The following is a 16647-nucleotide window of genomic DNA, read 5'->3' on the forward strand; positions in this document are numbered from 1 at the left end:
TTGACAAGAACCGGGCAACAAGAGCTCTCACCTAAACCAGGCGTTATGTCTGCATAGAAGTGCTGCACCTGAATGATCTCAATCAGAGCAGAGTGAGGCAGAAGGCCAGAGTTCCTCCCCAGCCAGCCACTGCGGAGAAGGGAGTTCTCACTGGTGCACAGTCCAACAAGCATTAAAGTTTCTCTTGCCTGCAAAATCAGTGACCCAGTCCAGCCAGGATCGCTGGACTTTCTGACAGCGTATTGGGTTCCATCTTTAAAATCCCAAATCATCTCCTTTGTCTATGCAACTGATGTGGGTTTCTAGGGAATACCAAGAAGCAGACTAGACTGAAGCAAAGGGGCAGAGTCAGGTCCAGGTTTAGGACATATAAGAGCAAGACACGGGAGGCTGTCAATGAGGGGAATGCATGAGCGAAGGGCCGTATCTATCAAGGCCAAGAGACTCACAAGCAACCGTAAGGGCAAGCCATGGTCAAAAACCCCATGGGCTCCCAAAGTGAGAAACCAGGACGTTGACAGGCACAGGGACAGGGGGACAGGAAGGAAACTTAGTTTGGAGCAGAAATCATTCCTGGCATTACATGCTCACGTAAAAACCACCTGCTTAGTATAGTAAAGATGTGTTCCTGCAGAATTTACTATATACAGTGGGAATATAGTAAATTCAGGGGAATTACTCTTCTGACCAAAAAGCTTCACAGGTCCGTTTCATCACACATTAGATTTCATGTTTGTATGATCCAACTTGAAGAGAGCTTACCTTTCTATCTGAAACAAATCAACAGAGGCCACTGAAACTGTGCAGTCACAGTAAAGAAAAATAAAAAGTTTTAACGAGAAAATTCATGCTAATAACTATCTTTATGCTGTGCAATGCCAGGCTTAAATGCAAATATAAGAATGTTTAACTCATATGTAGAATCACTGAAATTACACAATTTACATTTCACAGCCCATCCCCAGAAGGTACCTGGAGCTAGCCAGAAGAGACCAATTCAAGCCAGGCTCAAGAAGGTTGGAAGGAAGAAGAGAAGGTGCTGTGTGCGTGCAGCCAAAGCAACAGCACTCCTCTGGGCACAAGGGTTCTCATGGGAAGAGCATGGACTCTCAGGGGCGGGTGGGGAAGCGGGGCAGTGTTGCAAGCATATGCTCAGGCCTGATGGCTGCTGGCTTTTCTCTTCTGACCACCAACCAGACCAAGGCTGTGGGGAAATAGAGCCAGGCGTCTCTCCTGCCCATTGGCCAGTCACTGCAATCATGCTAAGGGACACCCAAGGGGTTTTAAACCTCCACACCTGGACAGAGTAGACACCTGGATTGGGGGCGAGCTAGAGGCGGACACACCAAACGTGTCAGCGTGCTGCCAGCCTGGGGCGGGGTTGGCTGTCACCACTCCCCACAACGCTGCGAGACGTAGGCACCTGACCCCAGCCCTCCCCGAACTTGTACCCAGGCCCCAGCAGGAGGTAGAGGGTGACAGCAGAACATGGGCCTCCTCCTCCCCAACATGAGCCAGTCAGCACCCCAGGTGAAGGGTAGCAGTGGACATGGCCACTGGCTGGAAGGGGAAGCAGAACAGGGCCTAGGGATATGGAAAGGTAGAACTGCACATGAGCCAAGGCCCCAAACCTCCAGCACAGGCTCCACTGTCCCACTGGACCTCATTTACAAAATAAGATCAAATATAAAATTATCAAGAATTTCAAGATGCTGACAGCAAAACATTAAACCAAGCACAGAACCCTTCTGAGCACAGAGCCCTTTGGGACTGCACAGGCCACATGTCCAGGAAGCCAGCCCTGCCTGATTCCTTGCTATAACATGAAAAAAAATTTTAAAGGAGGCTAGTCTGTAGCTTTCCACGAAGTTTCCTTAAACTACGCTTTAAATGGAAATGGAATAACAACACAATTTCTCTAAAAAATATGTTCTTCCAAATACAATGAAATCTTGATAATGCTGGTGCCAAAGAATTAAACTAATCCGGGCCTGCAGGGTAATTAGACTGCTTCAACTCCTCCAACAGAGTGAGGGAAGCATGTGTGTCATTCTGTTTGCCAGGTCATTATTTGACCTGTGACTCATTTAAACTGGAGGTTTAAGAAGATGGTCGTATTGCATACACAAAATCACTTGGCAATAATCATTCCATATACACTTTGAATAAATAAATAAATGAATAGAAATATTTGATTAAACACTTTATATTTTTTCCATTAGGAAAACAAAACTCCCACTTGCCTCATATACACACACACACACACACACACACACACACACACACACACAATTTAAAAATTATTCCCCATGGGCTTCCCTGATGGCGCAGTGGTTGAGAGTCTGCCTGCCGATGCAGGGGACACGGGTTCATGCCCCGGTCCAGGAAGATCCCACATGCCGCGGAGCAGCTGGGCCCGTGAGCCATGGCCGCTGAGCCTGCGCATCCGGAGCCTGTGCTCCGCAACGGGAGAGGCCACGGCAGTGAGAGGCCTGCGTACCGCAAAAAAAAAAAAAAAAAAAATTCTTCCCCACAAGATAAGCTGTGTTTCAGAGTGGCTCAGATTATACCAGAAGTTCTAAAGAGTAAAAATAACCCTGACATCTTAAGATAGATTTTGTCAAATCAATTCTTCCTTTTTCTTTTTTTTTTTTGGCCATTCTGCACAGCATGCAGGATCCAAGTTCCCCCGACCAGGGATCCAACCTGCACCCCCTGCATTGGAAGCTCGGAGTCTTTAACCACTGGACCACCAGGGAAGTCCCACCAATTCTTAAAAAAAAAAAAAATTAACCATTCTGCAATGATTGCAACAACTCTAATATCTTGTTCAAATACTAATAATCATCACTATGATATGATGGCCATCCTCTTTCCAAAAAGGTTGTCAAGTGAACTACAGTACCTGTTGGCACACAGCATAAGTTAAAGTTACCAAGACCAGTGCTTAAAATGGTTCATGGATGGGTGCTAGTCCATCAGCTACTTATTACCAGTTCACGACAAGATAACTAAAGAAACTGAGAGTGTTTAGAAATGTTTATAGCAATTTGAAAGGGGAGTTTTATGTCTGATAGATTTATAATATAAAATACAAATCCGGGGCTTCCCTGGTGGTGCAGTGGTTGAGAATCTGCCTGCCAATGCAGGGGACACGGGTTCGAGCCCTGGTCTGGGAAGATCCCACATGCCGCGGAGCAACTGGGCCCGTGAGCCACAATTACTGAGCCTGTGCGTCTGGAGCCTGTGCTCCGCAATGAGAGGCCGCGATAGTGAGAGGCCCGCGCACCGCGATGAAGAGTGGCCCCCGCTTGCCAAAACTAGAGAAAGCCCTCACACGGAAACGAAAACCCAACACAGCCATAAATAAATAAATAAAGCAAACTGTCAACAAGTAAAAATAAATAAACACTATTATAAAAGAAAAAATACAAATCCAACATTATATGTTGCTTTTTTTCCTTTTTTAGTAATTTTGGACTGGAGATATACACACAATAACAGATTCCTATTGGCATTTTACTTTACTTCCATTTAAGGTATGAAATTTATACGGTATAGAAACTCAACTCTTTTTTTTTTTTTTCTGTGGTACGTGGGCCTCTCACTGTTGTGACCTCTCCCGTTGCGGAGCACAGGCTCCAGACGCGCAGGCTCAGTGGCCATGGCTCACGGGCCCAGCCGCTCCGCGGCATGTGGGATCTTCCCGGACCGGGGCACAAACCTGTGTCCCCTGCATCGGCAGGTGGACTCTCAACCACTGCACCACCAGGGAAGCCCCTGTGTAGAAACTCTTAAGTGCAGAAAAACGTATTGAAAATGCAAACGCTGCCAGAGTTATCTGGCCCTAAATTAAACTAAGTTAAATCTGTAAAACAGTGACATGTAGGAAAACTAACATGTCTCAACTCTAATCTCTGGTGCACGGGCCCATTTTTGTGTACTTATGTATACTTTAAAACAATGTTGGCATTCCTATACACTAATGATGAAAAATCTGAAAGTGAATTCAAGAAAACACTCCCATTTACCATTGCAACAAAAAGAATAAAATATCTAGGAATAAACCTACCTAAGGAGACAAAAGACCTGTATGCAGAAAATTATAAGACACTGATGAAAGAAATTAAAGATGATACAAATAGATGGAGAGATATACCATGTTCTTGGATTGGAAGAATCAACCTTGTGAAAATGACTCTACTACCCAAAGCAATCTACAGATTCAATGCAATCCCTATCAAACTACCACTGGCATTTTTCACAGAACTAGAACAAAAAATTTCACAATTTGTATGGAAACACAAGAGACCCCAAATAGCCAAAGCAATCTTGAGAACGAAAAACGAAGCTGGAGGAATCAGGCTTCCTGACTTCAGACTATACTACAAAGCTACAGTAATCAAGACAGTATGGTACTGGCACAAAAACAGAAAGATAGATCAATGGAACAGGATACAAAGCCCAGAGATAAACCCACGCACATATGGTCACCTTATCTTTGATAAAGGAGGCAGGAATGTACAGTGGAGAAAGGACAGCCTCTTCAATAAGTGGTGCTGGGAAAACTGGACAGGTACATGTAAAAGTATGAGATTAGATCACTCCCTAACACCATACACAAAAATAAGCTCAAAATGGATTAAAGACCTAAATGTAAGGCCAGAAACTATCAAACTCTTAGAGGAAAACATAGGCAGGACACTTTATGACATAAATCACAGCAAGGTCCTTTTTGACCCACCTCCTAGAGAAATGGAAATAAAAACAAAAATAAACAAATGGGACCTAATGAAACTTAAAAGCTTTTGCGCAGCAAAGGAAACCATAAACAAGACCAAAAGACAACCCTCAGAATGGGAGAAAATATTTGCAAATGAAGCAACTGACAAAGGATTAATCTCCAAAATTTATAAGCAGCTCATGCAGCTTAATAACAAAAAAACAAACAACCCAATCCAAAAATGGGCAGAAGACCTAAATAGACATTTCTCCAAAGAAGATATACAGACTGCCAACAAACACATGAAAGAATGCTCAACATCACTAATCATTAGAGAAATGCAAATCAAAACTACAATGAGATATCATCTCACACCAGTCAGAATGGCCATCATCAAAAAATCTAGAAACAATAAATGCTGGAGAGGGTGTGGAGAAAAGGGAACCCTCTTACACTGTTGGTGGGAATGTAAATTAATACAGCCACTGTGGAGAACAGTATGGAGGTTCCTTAAAAAACTACAAATAGAACTACCATATGACCCAGCAATCCCACTACTGGGCATATACCCTGAGAAAACCATAATTCAAAAAGAGTTATGTACCAAAATGTTCATTGCAGCTCTATTTACAATAGCCCAGAGATGGAAACAACCTAAGTTTCCATCATCAGATGAATGGATAAAGAAGATGTGGCACATATATACAATGGAATATTACTCAGCCATAAAAAGAAACGAAATTGAGCTCTTTGTAATGAGGTGGATAGACCTAGAGTCTGTCATAGAGTGAAGTAAGTCAGAAAGAGAGAGACAAATACCGTATGCTAACACATATATATGGAATTTAAGGAAAAAAATGTCATGAAAAACCTAGGGGTGAAACAGGAATAAAGACACAGACTTACTAGAGAATGGACTTGAGGCTATGGGGAGGGGGGAAGGGTAAACTGTGACAAAGCGAGAGAGAGGCATGGACATATATACACTACCAAACGTAAGGTAGATAGCTAGTGGGAAGCAGCCGCATAGCACAGAGAGATCAGCTCGGTGCTTTGTGACCGCCTGGAGGGGTGGGAATAGGGAGGGTGGGAGGGAGGGAGACGCAAGCGGGAAGAGATATGGGAACATATGTATATATATATAACTGATTCATTTTGTTGTGAAGCTGAAACTAACATACCATTGTAAAGCAATTATACTCCAGTAAAGATGTTAAAATGAAAAAAAAAAAACAATGTTAATGAGCAGATTTCACACTGGTATTATGCCAGTGATTATAAGTAGACCCAGAGCAAAATGTCTTGATCATTTTTCCAAGAATCTGAGAAAGTATTACACAGAGGAAAAGGAGAAATGGAAGAAATGCTTCATGAAACCCAAACTAGAGATGTTGGAAGAACAATGTCGGCATCTTTCTCTGAATGTCAGTGTGATTCTGCAATATGAAAACGTGCAAATCAGCATTTATAGAGACAGATGCAAGCAATACAGTTGTGACCATATTTTTAATATTTCTAAATATTTTAAGTTAATTTCTATGATGGATGTTCCCCTTAATACTACTTAATGATTTAAACCAGCTACATATTTAAAAACTGCCCCTATGGGACCTCCCTGGTGGTCCAGTGGTTAAGACTTCACCTTCCAATGCAGGTGGCGCGGGTTCGATCCCTGGTAGGGGAGCTAAGATCCCACATGCCTCAGGAACAAAAAACCAAAACATAAAACAGAAGCAATATTGTAACAAATTCAATAAAGACTTTAAAAATGGTCCAGGGCTTCCCTGGTGGCGCAGTGATTGCGCGTCCGCCTGCCGATGCAGGGGACGCGGGTTCGTGCCCCGGTCCGGGAAGATCCCACATGCCACGGAGCGGCTGGGTCCGTGAGCCATGGCCGCTGGACCTGCGCGTCCGAAGCCTGTGCTTCACAACGGGAGAGGCCGCGACAGTGAGAGGCCTGCGTACCGCCAAAAAAAAAAAAAAAAAAAAAATGGTCCACATAAAAAAAAAATCTAAAAAAAACTGCCCCTAATCAGCTTTAAAAGAAATTCCTTTATCATGGAAATTATGAGTGTGGATACATAAAATATATGAAGGAAGACATCCAAAATAATAAAAATAAAGACCAGAAATCCTACCAGTACCATGGTTTCCAAACTAGTAAGGTTATGGAGTTCTTTTGTAGTGCTCTTTAGTTTCCAAAATTCCAAGTCCTAGATAAGGCCTGGATACGATCAAGTTTCAGACAACTTTAAATATTTTCACCACAACTGTTTTTCATTTTTTTCTGAGAGCCAGAGTTAACAACCCATGGCACAGTGGGGTTAACAGCAATTATTTAAGTCCAAAATAAATGCATCCTATTTTATTTGGCTTACTCACTCCTTATACTAAGAGGTGAAAATCTGCCTCTTCCTTTCTTATATTAGGATATCTACTGATATCTAAGCACACCTGTGTATTTGATTATAAAATCTAAATATAATACAAAATATTCCTGCCATGACTTCAAAATGTCCCGAATGCAAACAAACAGCAACAATTTTTAAAACACTGTAGGGGACTTCCCTGGTGGTCCAGTGGGTAAGACTCCGTGCTTCCAATGCAGGGAGCCCAGGTTCGATCGCTGGTCAGGGAACTAGATCCCACAGGTTGCAACTAAAGATCCCACGTGCCACAACCAAGACCCAACACAGCCTAAATAAATAAATATTTTTTTAAAAAAACAAAAACACCATAAAGACAAAAAACAAATGACAAACTGGGAAAAATATTTGCAGCTCATATCACTGACAAATGGCTGAGCTTCTCAATAAATTAGGAATTCCTACAAATCAATAAAAAAGCCAACATCCCAGTAGAAAAACAAAGGATATAAGGGACAGTTTAGAAGAAGGAAATACAAATAAGTGACTCTCTGAACACAAAAGATCCTCAACCTTATCCATAATTATTATTAAAATTACCCATATAAGATACCATAATGATTACCAATTACAATTTTCCATAATATAATTTTACCCAGAATAAGAGAAACGTGTTATAATGAAATGCCACTCTTTTTCTAACACACTGTCAAAAGCTGTTAACTAATTGTGTTAGTGCAATTGAGGGTAAATTGTGCATTCTCATATACTACTTTTGGGAATGTATAGTGGCACCACCTCTATGGAGACAATATGGTAATTTTTGTTAAAATTATAAATACATACCAAAAAGCATATTATTGGGTCAAATGATGAAATTAAATTCAGATGGCATATATTAGAGAAATATATTGTATCTATGTTCAATTTATTGAAGTTAATAACTTGTGGCTATATAAGAGGATATCCTTATTTTGAGAAAATACACATTGAAGCGTTTAAAAGAAAAGGGCAATAATATATTCAACTTATATTTAAATGGCTCAGAAAAAATGTTTCGTCAAATACATGTATGTATATGTAAATGCACACACACAGACACAGAGAGCACAAGAGAGAGAAGAGAGCAAATGATAAAGCAAATGGAATAAAATGTTAGGAGATGATAAAGGGTTTTCAGCAATTCTTTATACTATTCTTATTCTTGCAACTTTATTGTTAAATAACATTTTTAAAAGTGTGGGAAAATGCACATACCCTTTGACCCATAACTTTCCCTTTTAGGATATAAAACCATTTGTCAACTCTTGCTACAGACGATGAAAAAGAATGAAGCATCTCTATGTGGTCTGACTGGGCCCATCTCTAAAATATATAATTTAGTTTAGAAAGCAACATTGAGTATTTACTACTTTTACCCTGTTTACTTCCAATTAGAATCTAAGGGGACCTATTTGTGTGTCGGTGATTTTTCTTTTTTTTTTTGGCTGCACTGCACAGCACGTGGGATCTTAATTCCCTGACCAGGGATCAAACCCATGCCCCCTGCATTGGGAGCGCAGAGTCTTAACCAGGGAAGTCCCTGTGTGTCAGTAATATTAAGTTCAACCCTCTTTTCAGAACTCCTGGGCTGATTTAGCCCAGATGATAAGGTCTGTTCAGAAGATGTGGCACATGGTTACCAAGGACAGACAGCCCACTCAGTCCCCTTGATCTTGGCTTCGCTGAACCACACTTGCCTTCAGGGTCACAGCAAAGTCCCACCCCCATCTTCTTCAGCAGGACATCTGTTACTGTGCTTGCCTTTGGTCCCAGTCCTGTTTTGATGATTCTCTTTCCCTGGTTTCGTCCTCCTGGGGCCCTGTAGTATCTTCTGGGTGGGGATGAGGACATTTCCTTAGTCAGATCTAAACCAGCTTCTCTAGTTGTGTGGGGCAGGAGAGGAAAGTAAAATTATGTGCTCAATTATACCTATTCTCAACTGCTTTGAGCCCTTCACAGCTTCCTTCCTAGTGGTCCACTTCAGCAAAACCACCTGGGCTAAATCATCTATGGGTGCCACACAGGACTGAGTGAATGAATAAAAAGAGGTGTAAGGCTACCACAACTTTCATGAAATTCACTTTCCAGGTTGTACTTTGCCTTTTACTGTTTGCATCAGTTTTTCAATTATAATTAATTTCCTAAAAATAGAGTAGATTGTCAACAAGAAGCCCTACAAGGCCAATGGTCTGAATGATAAAGTTCATCTGTAAATGTTTCACCTTGAGGCAGCAAGATGCATTTACTTTATATTTTACATTTCTTCAATGACATTGCATATTTTTTCGTGTTATATTTCTTCTTTGGTGAGTTGTCTGTTGATGTTCTTTACCTATTTTTGTTTTGGAGTGGTAGTCTTCGTAAAATCTATAAGTTAAGATAATAATGACATCATATCCAATGTTCTGTCCATCCTTAAAAAATGGCCCCTAAAATGTCAATAATTTGGTTCTGCTCTCTCTCCCTTTCCCTCCTTCTTTCCTTGTGGTTTAGTAGAAAGGGCACTAAATTTGGAGGCCTAAAACGCAGGTTCATTGCTGAGTCCCTGGGATTTATCTACTTACATATAAAGTGAAGGGGCTGGATTAACTGGTCAGCAAGGCCTTAGATGTCTAAAATTCTTTAGTCTTTTTCTATTCCCTCCCCAATCATCACCAGCCTCATTCTACCTATGATGGTAAGATGACTTAACTGTGAGTTAATTATAAGACTTTTTTTAGTAGCCATAAATCACTGGTGATGTAAAAATCAAAGTAAGAAGTACAGAGAAAAGAAATGGTCCTTCATGCCCTCAGAAGTTTCAGTTTCTTTGTAAATGATAAAATTAGTTAAGATTCTACCATCTCAGGGTCAGACTTTGGCTCTGTTGAGGATGTTAATGGCATTATTGCAAACAAATAGCTTCAAAGCAAATAACCAAATATTGACTAAAGCAGACACAGTCCAAAATTTTGGTTTATTTGGTAGTGCAAATGAATAAGCTAGTCACATCAGCTCTGATCCTCCCACTTCTTGTACCAATCCTCTTCACTATTCTGATTTCCACACACTTGCCCTCAGCCAACTTACTTCTAAAAAGACAAAATTTAAATAATCAATTTGTGCATTGCTAAAGCAAAGCTGGTTTCGAATGTTTTAGTTTTATCATCAAAAGGGCCACTAAAAAAAAAAAAAAAAAAAAAAGGGCCACTATTTTGCATTTTCTAGTATCCCCCATCCTAATATCTGCTATTTTCTTAGAAATTCAAATTTTTCTTTCAAAGATCTGGCTCCCCCAAAAATATAAGTACAATTTTTTTTTTTTTTTTTTTTTTTTACAAATGGTGAGGGGAGAAATCCACTCAAAATTCTACCATTCTAGTACAACTATTGCTTGTTTGTTTCTCCATATTCCCTTCATCTTTGTTCATGTACATTTTTAGAGTCACAGTCGGGTGATACATCCTGACTATGTATCACCATCAAACATTTTCCATGTTGCTACATAGAAGTCATTATCATTATCAGTTGCAACGTAATTCATAAAGTAGATCAACATCATTTATTTAACCACTTCTATAGTTGGGGGCATTTGACTCCAAAGTTTTACTCTTTTACAGTAATGGTATCGTGAAGATCTTCATGCATAAAGCTTTTTCTTAGGGGTCATTAGGCAAGGTCCTAGGGAATGAGATTCTGGGTTAAGTGGTGTGACTATATTTGGCTTTTTTTAAAAATTTATTTATTTGTTTTATTTATCTTTGGCTTCGTTGGGTCTTCATTGCTGTGCGCAGGCTTTCTCTAGTTGCGGCGAGCGGGAGCTACTCTTCATTGTCGTGCACAGTCTTCTCATCGCGGTGGCTTCTCTTGCTGTGGAGCACAAGCTCTAGGGCGCATGGGCTTCAGTATTATCTTTTAATTCATACACAAAAATGGAGATGTAGAAAGCCCTTGGCCTTCCAACAACAACAACAAGCCCCACTGCTGTGGTATGATAGATATAGGAAAAAGTCTGAAAGAACACAAAATCAAATGCAGTCGTCCCTCAGTACCTGCAGGGGATTGGTTCCAGGACCCCTCTTGGATACCAAATTCCAGGGATGCTTAAGTCCCTTATATAAAATGGTGTACATCCTCCCATATACTTTAAATCTTTAAATAAGATTACTTATAATATCTAATACAATGTAAATGCTATGTAAATAGTTGTGAATACTATGTAAATACTATGTAAATAGTTGCCAGGCATGCGGCAAATTCAAGTTTTGCATTTTGGAACTTCCTGGAATTTTTTTTCCCCCCGGAATATTTTCGATCCACAGTTGGTTGAATTCGCAGATACAGAACCGTAGACATGGAAGGCCAACAATACTATACTAGAAAGTAAAACAAGATCCACTATATATATAGGCTTTTGCAACTTGCTTTTTATGTAGCTTCTAAATATATACTTTTCAATAGGAAATATTTACAGCATACATAAAATTATAAGAACTCACCAGCCAGCTTTATCTTTTTTTAATATTTATTTGTTTATTTATTTTTATTTGGTTGTGCTGGGTCTTAGTTGCGGCAGGCGGGCTCCTTAGTTTTGGCACGTGAACTCTTAGTTGCGGCATGCATGTGGGATCTAGTTCCCTGACCAGGGATCGAACCCAGGGCCCCTCCATTGGGAGCACAGAGTCTTAACCACTGCGCGACCAGGGAAGTCCCCAACCAACTTTATCTAACGCTTTGCAATATTTGCTTTAGATTTAAAAATATAGGGCTTCCCTGGTGGCGCAGTGGTTGAGAGTCCATCTGCCGATGCAGGGGACGCGGTTTCGTGCCCCGGTTCGGGAAGATCCCACATGCCGCGGAGCGGCTGGGCCCGTGAGCCATGGCCGCTGAGCCTGCGCGTCCGGAGCCTGTGCTCCGCAGCGGGAGAGGCCACAACAGTGCGGGGCCCGCGTACCAAAATAAATAAATAAAAATTTTAAAAAATTAAAAAAAATAAAAATATAGAGAGTTGAAGCCCCTCGTGTGCCCCCATTATCTGTTTCCCTCCCTCGCTTCATAGAGATAAATCATATCCTGAATTGGCTATATATCATTTCAATGCGTGTTTTTATATTTTTATTACATAAGCATGTTTAAATAAAATATATTTACCTTATTCAATTCTAAAACGCATGCCTTTTCATATTATATCTCTAAAACTGAGATGCACCTTACAATCCACAATAAAGCACTACATCACAATTTAATCTGCAGGTTTTCCCCTTCGTCAGTGTACATAAAATGGGGGTGCATCTCAGCAACAGTGTTTTAGATTCTATGAAATGTGGTAGTATTTTTTCCTTAGTTTTTTTTTTAATGAAATGTAAATGGTATCATGTTAAACATTCTACAACTTCATATTTTCAACCAATACTATGAGATTTACCAATACTGTTACATGTATGCGGCATCTTTAAATGTTCTTAACTCACCACTACATACCACAAGATTAGGAGTCCTCTAGGTAAGGAGCAAGTCCTATGCTAGCTAGTGAAAATGGCAACCATTATTGCTCAAATGTGTGTGCTTGGCTAAAACAAAGAAAAGGAGTTAACGAGATGGAAATAAGAAAAAAAGGGAAGGAAAGAAGATAAACAGAAGACGCTTCCTTGATACGTAAGTAGCTGGGGACAGCAGACAACTGCATAACTAAACATGATGATTCAGGAATAAAAATGATGACAGGAGGAAGGAACCGCGGGGAAGGACTTGCATGAGACCTGTGCGGCCAGGCCGGGGCTCATGGCCGCCTCCAGGACGCTCAGCACTTTCCGTCTCCTGCCGTTACCCACGATTCCAGAAATCATTAAGTTGTTTAGACTGCAAGCCGTGAAGCAGCTATCCCAGAATCTTCTCTTGGACTTGAGGCTGACAGATAAAATTGTAAGGAAAGCTGGCAGTCTGACAAATGCTTATGTTTATGAAGTGGGCCCTGGGCCTGGGGGAATCACAAGATCCATTCTCAATGCCGGTGTTGCTGAACTTCTGGTGGTTGAAAAGGATAGTCAATTTATTCCTGGATTACAGATGCTTTCTGATGCAGCACCTGGAAAACTGAGAATTGTCCATGGAGATGTCTTGACATTTAAGATAGAAAGGGCTTTTCCAGAAAGTCTCAAAAGACAGTGGAAGGATGATCTTCCAAATGTACATATTATTGGAAATCTGCCTTTTAGTGTATCAACTCCACTGATTATCACATGGCTTGAAAATGTTTCTTATAGAAATGGACCTTCTGCTTATGGCAGAACCCAGATGACTTTTCAAAAGGAAGTGGCAGAGAGACTTACAGCCAGTACGGGAAGCAAGCAGCGTAGTCGCCTCTCCATCACGGCCCAGTACCTCTGCGACGTTCAGCACATCTTGACAATTCCAGGTCAGGCTTTCATCCCCAAACCAGAGGTGGACTCGGGGGTGGTGCCTTTCACCCCCCTGACCCAGCCCAGGATAGAGCAGCCATTCAGGCTGGTGGAGAGAGTCGTTCAGAATGCCTTTCAGTTCCGAAGGAAATACTGCCATCGAGGGCTTGGAATGTTATTCTCTGAAGCTCGGCGATTAGAAAGCACTGGGAAACTGTTACGCTTGGCAGATGTGGACCCTACTCTTCGACCCACCCAGCTCTCTGTGTTACATTTTAAGAGCCTCTGTGATGCATACCGAAAAATGTGTGATGAAGACCCACACCACTTTGCTTACAATTTCAGAGAAGAACTCAAGCAAAAATCAGAAAAAAGGGGATGACAAGGAGAGTTACAGACTGTAGCTGCTACTTCAGGGGCTGGCAGCCAACTGGATGTTGATTTTCACAGTGTTGAACTTCTCATATGTGTGCTCCCCAGGTGTGACTTATTTCCCCTTTTACAGCTTGGTAAAGAGAATAAATATCATCAAATAAATTTAAAAGTGAAATCAGCAACTTAACCCATATCTGAATTACACCTGTATTGTGCCTTTCCATGGCTCTCTGTTTCATAAAAACACTCCCCGTTGACAACCGACGTTAAGCTCTGGACGCTGAATTCTCACTCGAGAACGGAGCTGAGATCAAGGTTGGCATTTTCCGATTGACTGTCCAGGGACTGGTGACGCATCTGCGCCTTCAGCAGAGTTCCCCTGTCCCTCTTGGTGCTGTTGGCTTTTCGTCTGATGGCGCAGAAGTGCCCCCCGGACCAGCTTGGGCTGCCCGTCCTTGCCGGGCGGCTGCTGAGCCGGCCGAGCGTCCGGGTCCTCCGAGATCCTCAGTCTCTGGAACTGGATCTCCATGTCTGTGGTAGGGCTGCCCTGCTTCCCAGTCTGGTGGTAGTCCTCCTCATCGTCACTCAGAATGTCGCTCTCCTTGATGAGACTGTCGGAGAAGTTGGCCAGGCCCTCGTGGGGGTGTTTCTGGGCGTCCTGTCTGCTCCCGGCCAGGGGGCAGCTGCTGCTCTGGGTACCACTGCTCAGGCTGCCCTCATCCGAGTCCAGCGAGCTGCCCTTGCCCGGCTCCCCGGGCCACTCACTGCTGGAGGAATTCTTAAGGACTTTTAAGGACCTGGAAGAAGCTGCAGTGAGAAAAGCACATTTTCCCTTATGATAGAGGAACCGATTCCACAATGTGTTCATTTTTGCCTTGTAGGTTATCAGATTTAACATCTTAATTAAAATTTTATCACCTCACTTCAATCCTGGGACTATCCTGGTACTTGGGCAAAAAAAAGTGTAGATACTGCAAATATGGACATTTTTTATTTATGCTTATTTGAAATTTTAAGTTGGAATTTGGCATTTTTAGAGGACCAATTACCAGAGCTTAATTACTGAGAACAATAAGCTATAAACTATCATAAGGGCTAGATTCCTATTACTAATGAATAAATTTAAAAGTCAGTTGCTAATAAAATCTAGGTTCCTTTCTTTCACTAAAGTACTTTGTAGTTTGAGAACTAAGATTACACCATATTTCTCTGCCCACCTTCTCACCTGTTTATTTCCCTTGCTGCTCAATTAAAAGTACAAAAATGCTTTTTCTCTCTCTCAAAAAAAAAACGATGACAGGAGGAACTGTTCCCTGGAAATCTGTGCTGTTGCTACTCCAGAACCCAGCTGGAGATGCAGTCTGCTCACGTCAACCAAGCAGGCACTAAGACCCCAGGCCCCACCCGCCTTTACCCAGCCAACTCTGCTCACTGACTCCAAGGGGGCCCAAAACCAGCATCAGGACAGGGCAGGCCCCAGGGACGGAGAGATGACAAACAAGTGGCATTTACGCAACAGGGACTGCAGTCTCAGTCTGCTTCCTCTGCTTCTGCTCCTCCCTGCCCCTCCATCCCACCTCCTCTCTCCACTCCCCTCCCCTGCTCATTTATGTTTCTCCTTTCTATTACTTTACTCGAGGAAGTCTACTCGAAGACCTGTGTCCACTGTCTGTCTGTCTGCTCTCCTACACACAGACACACACGCACAATCATTCAGTGAAAAGCCATGATGATCACTCCGTACTAGATTTTGCTGATGAGACGTAAGAAAACTTCCATTACTGGTTCCTGAAGCCAAACCCCAGTTTTAGCTTATTCGGAGTTTTAAAAGGTAAGAAAATAATAGGACTAGAGTTCCTAATAGCTTTTTCTTTTCTCTTTCCATATGATACAAAAATACCTTGATGGAGACAGATTTTATTTCTAAAAAGAGCCTCAGTGGCCAAACACACATACAGAGTCCTTACCTTCCAGAATCAGAGGCGTACTGTGATAAGTAGCAATATAATACATCCCTGTAAGAATTAACACTTAGGTTGTATTTTGCCCCTTTATCTCCATTTAACCACAAGCTTATGACACTAGTTTATCTAATAGCAGCTAACAGAAACACCCATATTTATGCATATTTCTTAAAAAATAAAAGTATTACTGAATTCATTAATAAATGTACCTTTAAAGAAACACAGAATTCCTCAATTAATTTATTAATAAACTATATCTTTTTACCTGTAAGAAAGATAATATTTTAAACTCTAGTGTATTTTATTTAGTATAAGGTAATAGAACTAAACAGCCCCAACCATTTTACTGATTTTCTTTCTCCAAAACATTCTGTAAGCCATAAACTCTGCAGGTATTCTGGTGTTTTGGAGCATTCTGCAACTTAAGTTCCTGTTACTTGCTGACATATTTGATGTGTATTTGAACATAAATTATTGGAACATTCTTTCAACTGTCAAGTTTGATTGACTCACTTTCTGTCAAGTTATCCTAATTAACCCACAGCCTTCAAGCTTTGGGATTATTGCTGTCAATTCTGTACAGCCATTTGTTTAATGCACAGTCTGCTCTAATACCTTCCATGGTGAACCTGCAAATATAAACCCTTTTTGATTTTTACTCATTAACTAGACATTGGAAAGTGCCATGCCGTATAATCTGTATTAATGAGTGAATACAAGTTTTGCCTACTTCATATGAAGCATTCAGAAAGAACTTATTAAACAAATAAATCCTCTCAGTGAAGGACTTTCAGTTGTTC

At 41.3% G+C, this 16647-nt stretch overlaps 1 protein-coding gene and 1 pseudogene across 1 annotated transcript in view; one reads left to right on the forward strand and one right to left on the reverse strand.

Moving 5' to 3' along the window:
• SLC16A10 (solute carrier family 16 member 10) overlaps positions 1–16647 on the reverse strand; it is a 133307-nt gene that overhangs the window by 94678 nt on the left and 21982 nt on the right. The gene's annotated exons all lie outside the window — the stretch shown is intronic.
• On the forward strand, positions 12892–13890 carry LOC136132261 (mitochondrial dimethyladenosine transferase 1 pseudogene; annotated as a pseudogene).

The sequence above is a fragment of the Phocoena phocoena genome, chromosome 12 (assembly GCF_963924675.1).
Source record: "Phocoena phocoena chromosome 12, mPhoPho1.1, whole genome shotgun sequence".
In the NCBI taxonomy this organism is placed as follows: domain Eukaryota; kingdom Metazoa; phylum Chordata; class Mammalia; order Artiodactyla; family Phocoenidae; genus Phocoena; species Phocoena phocoena.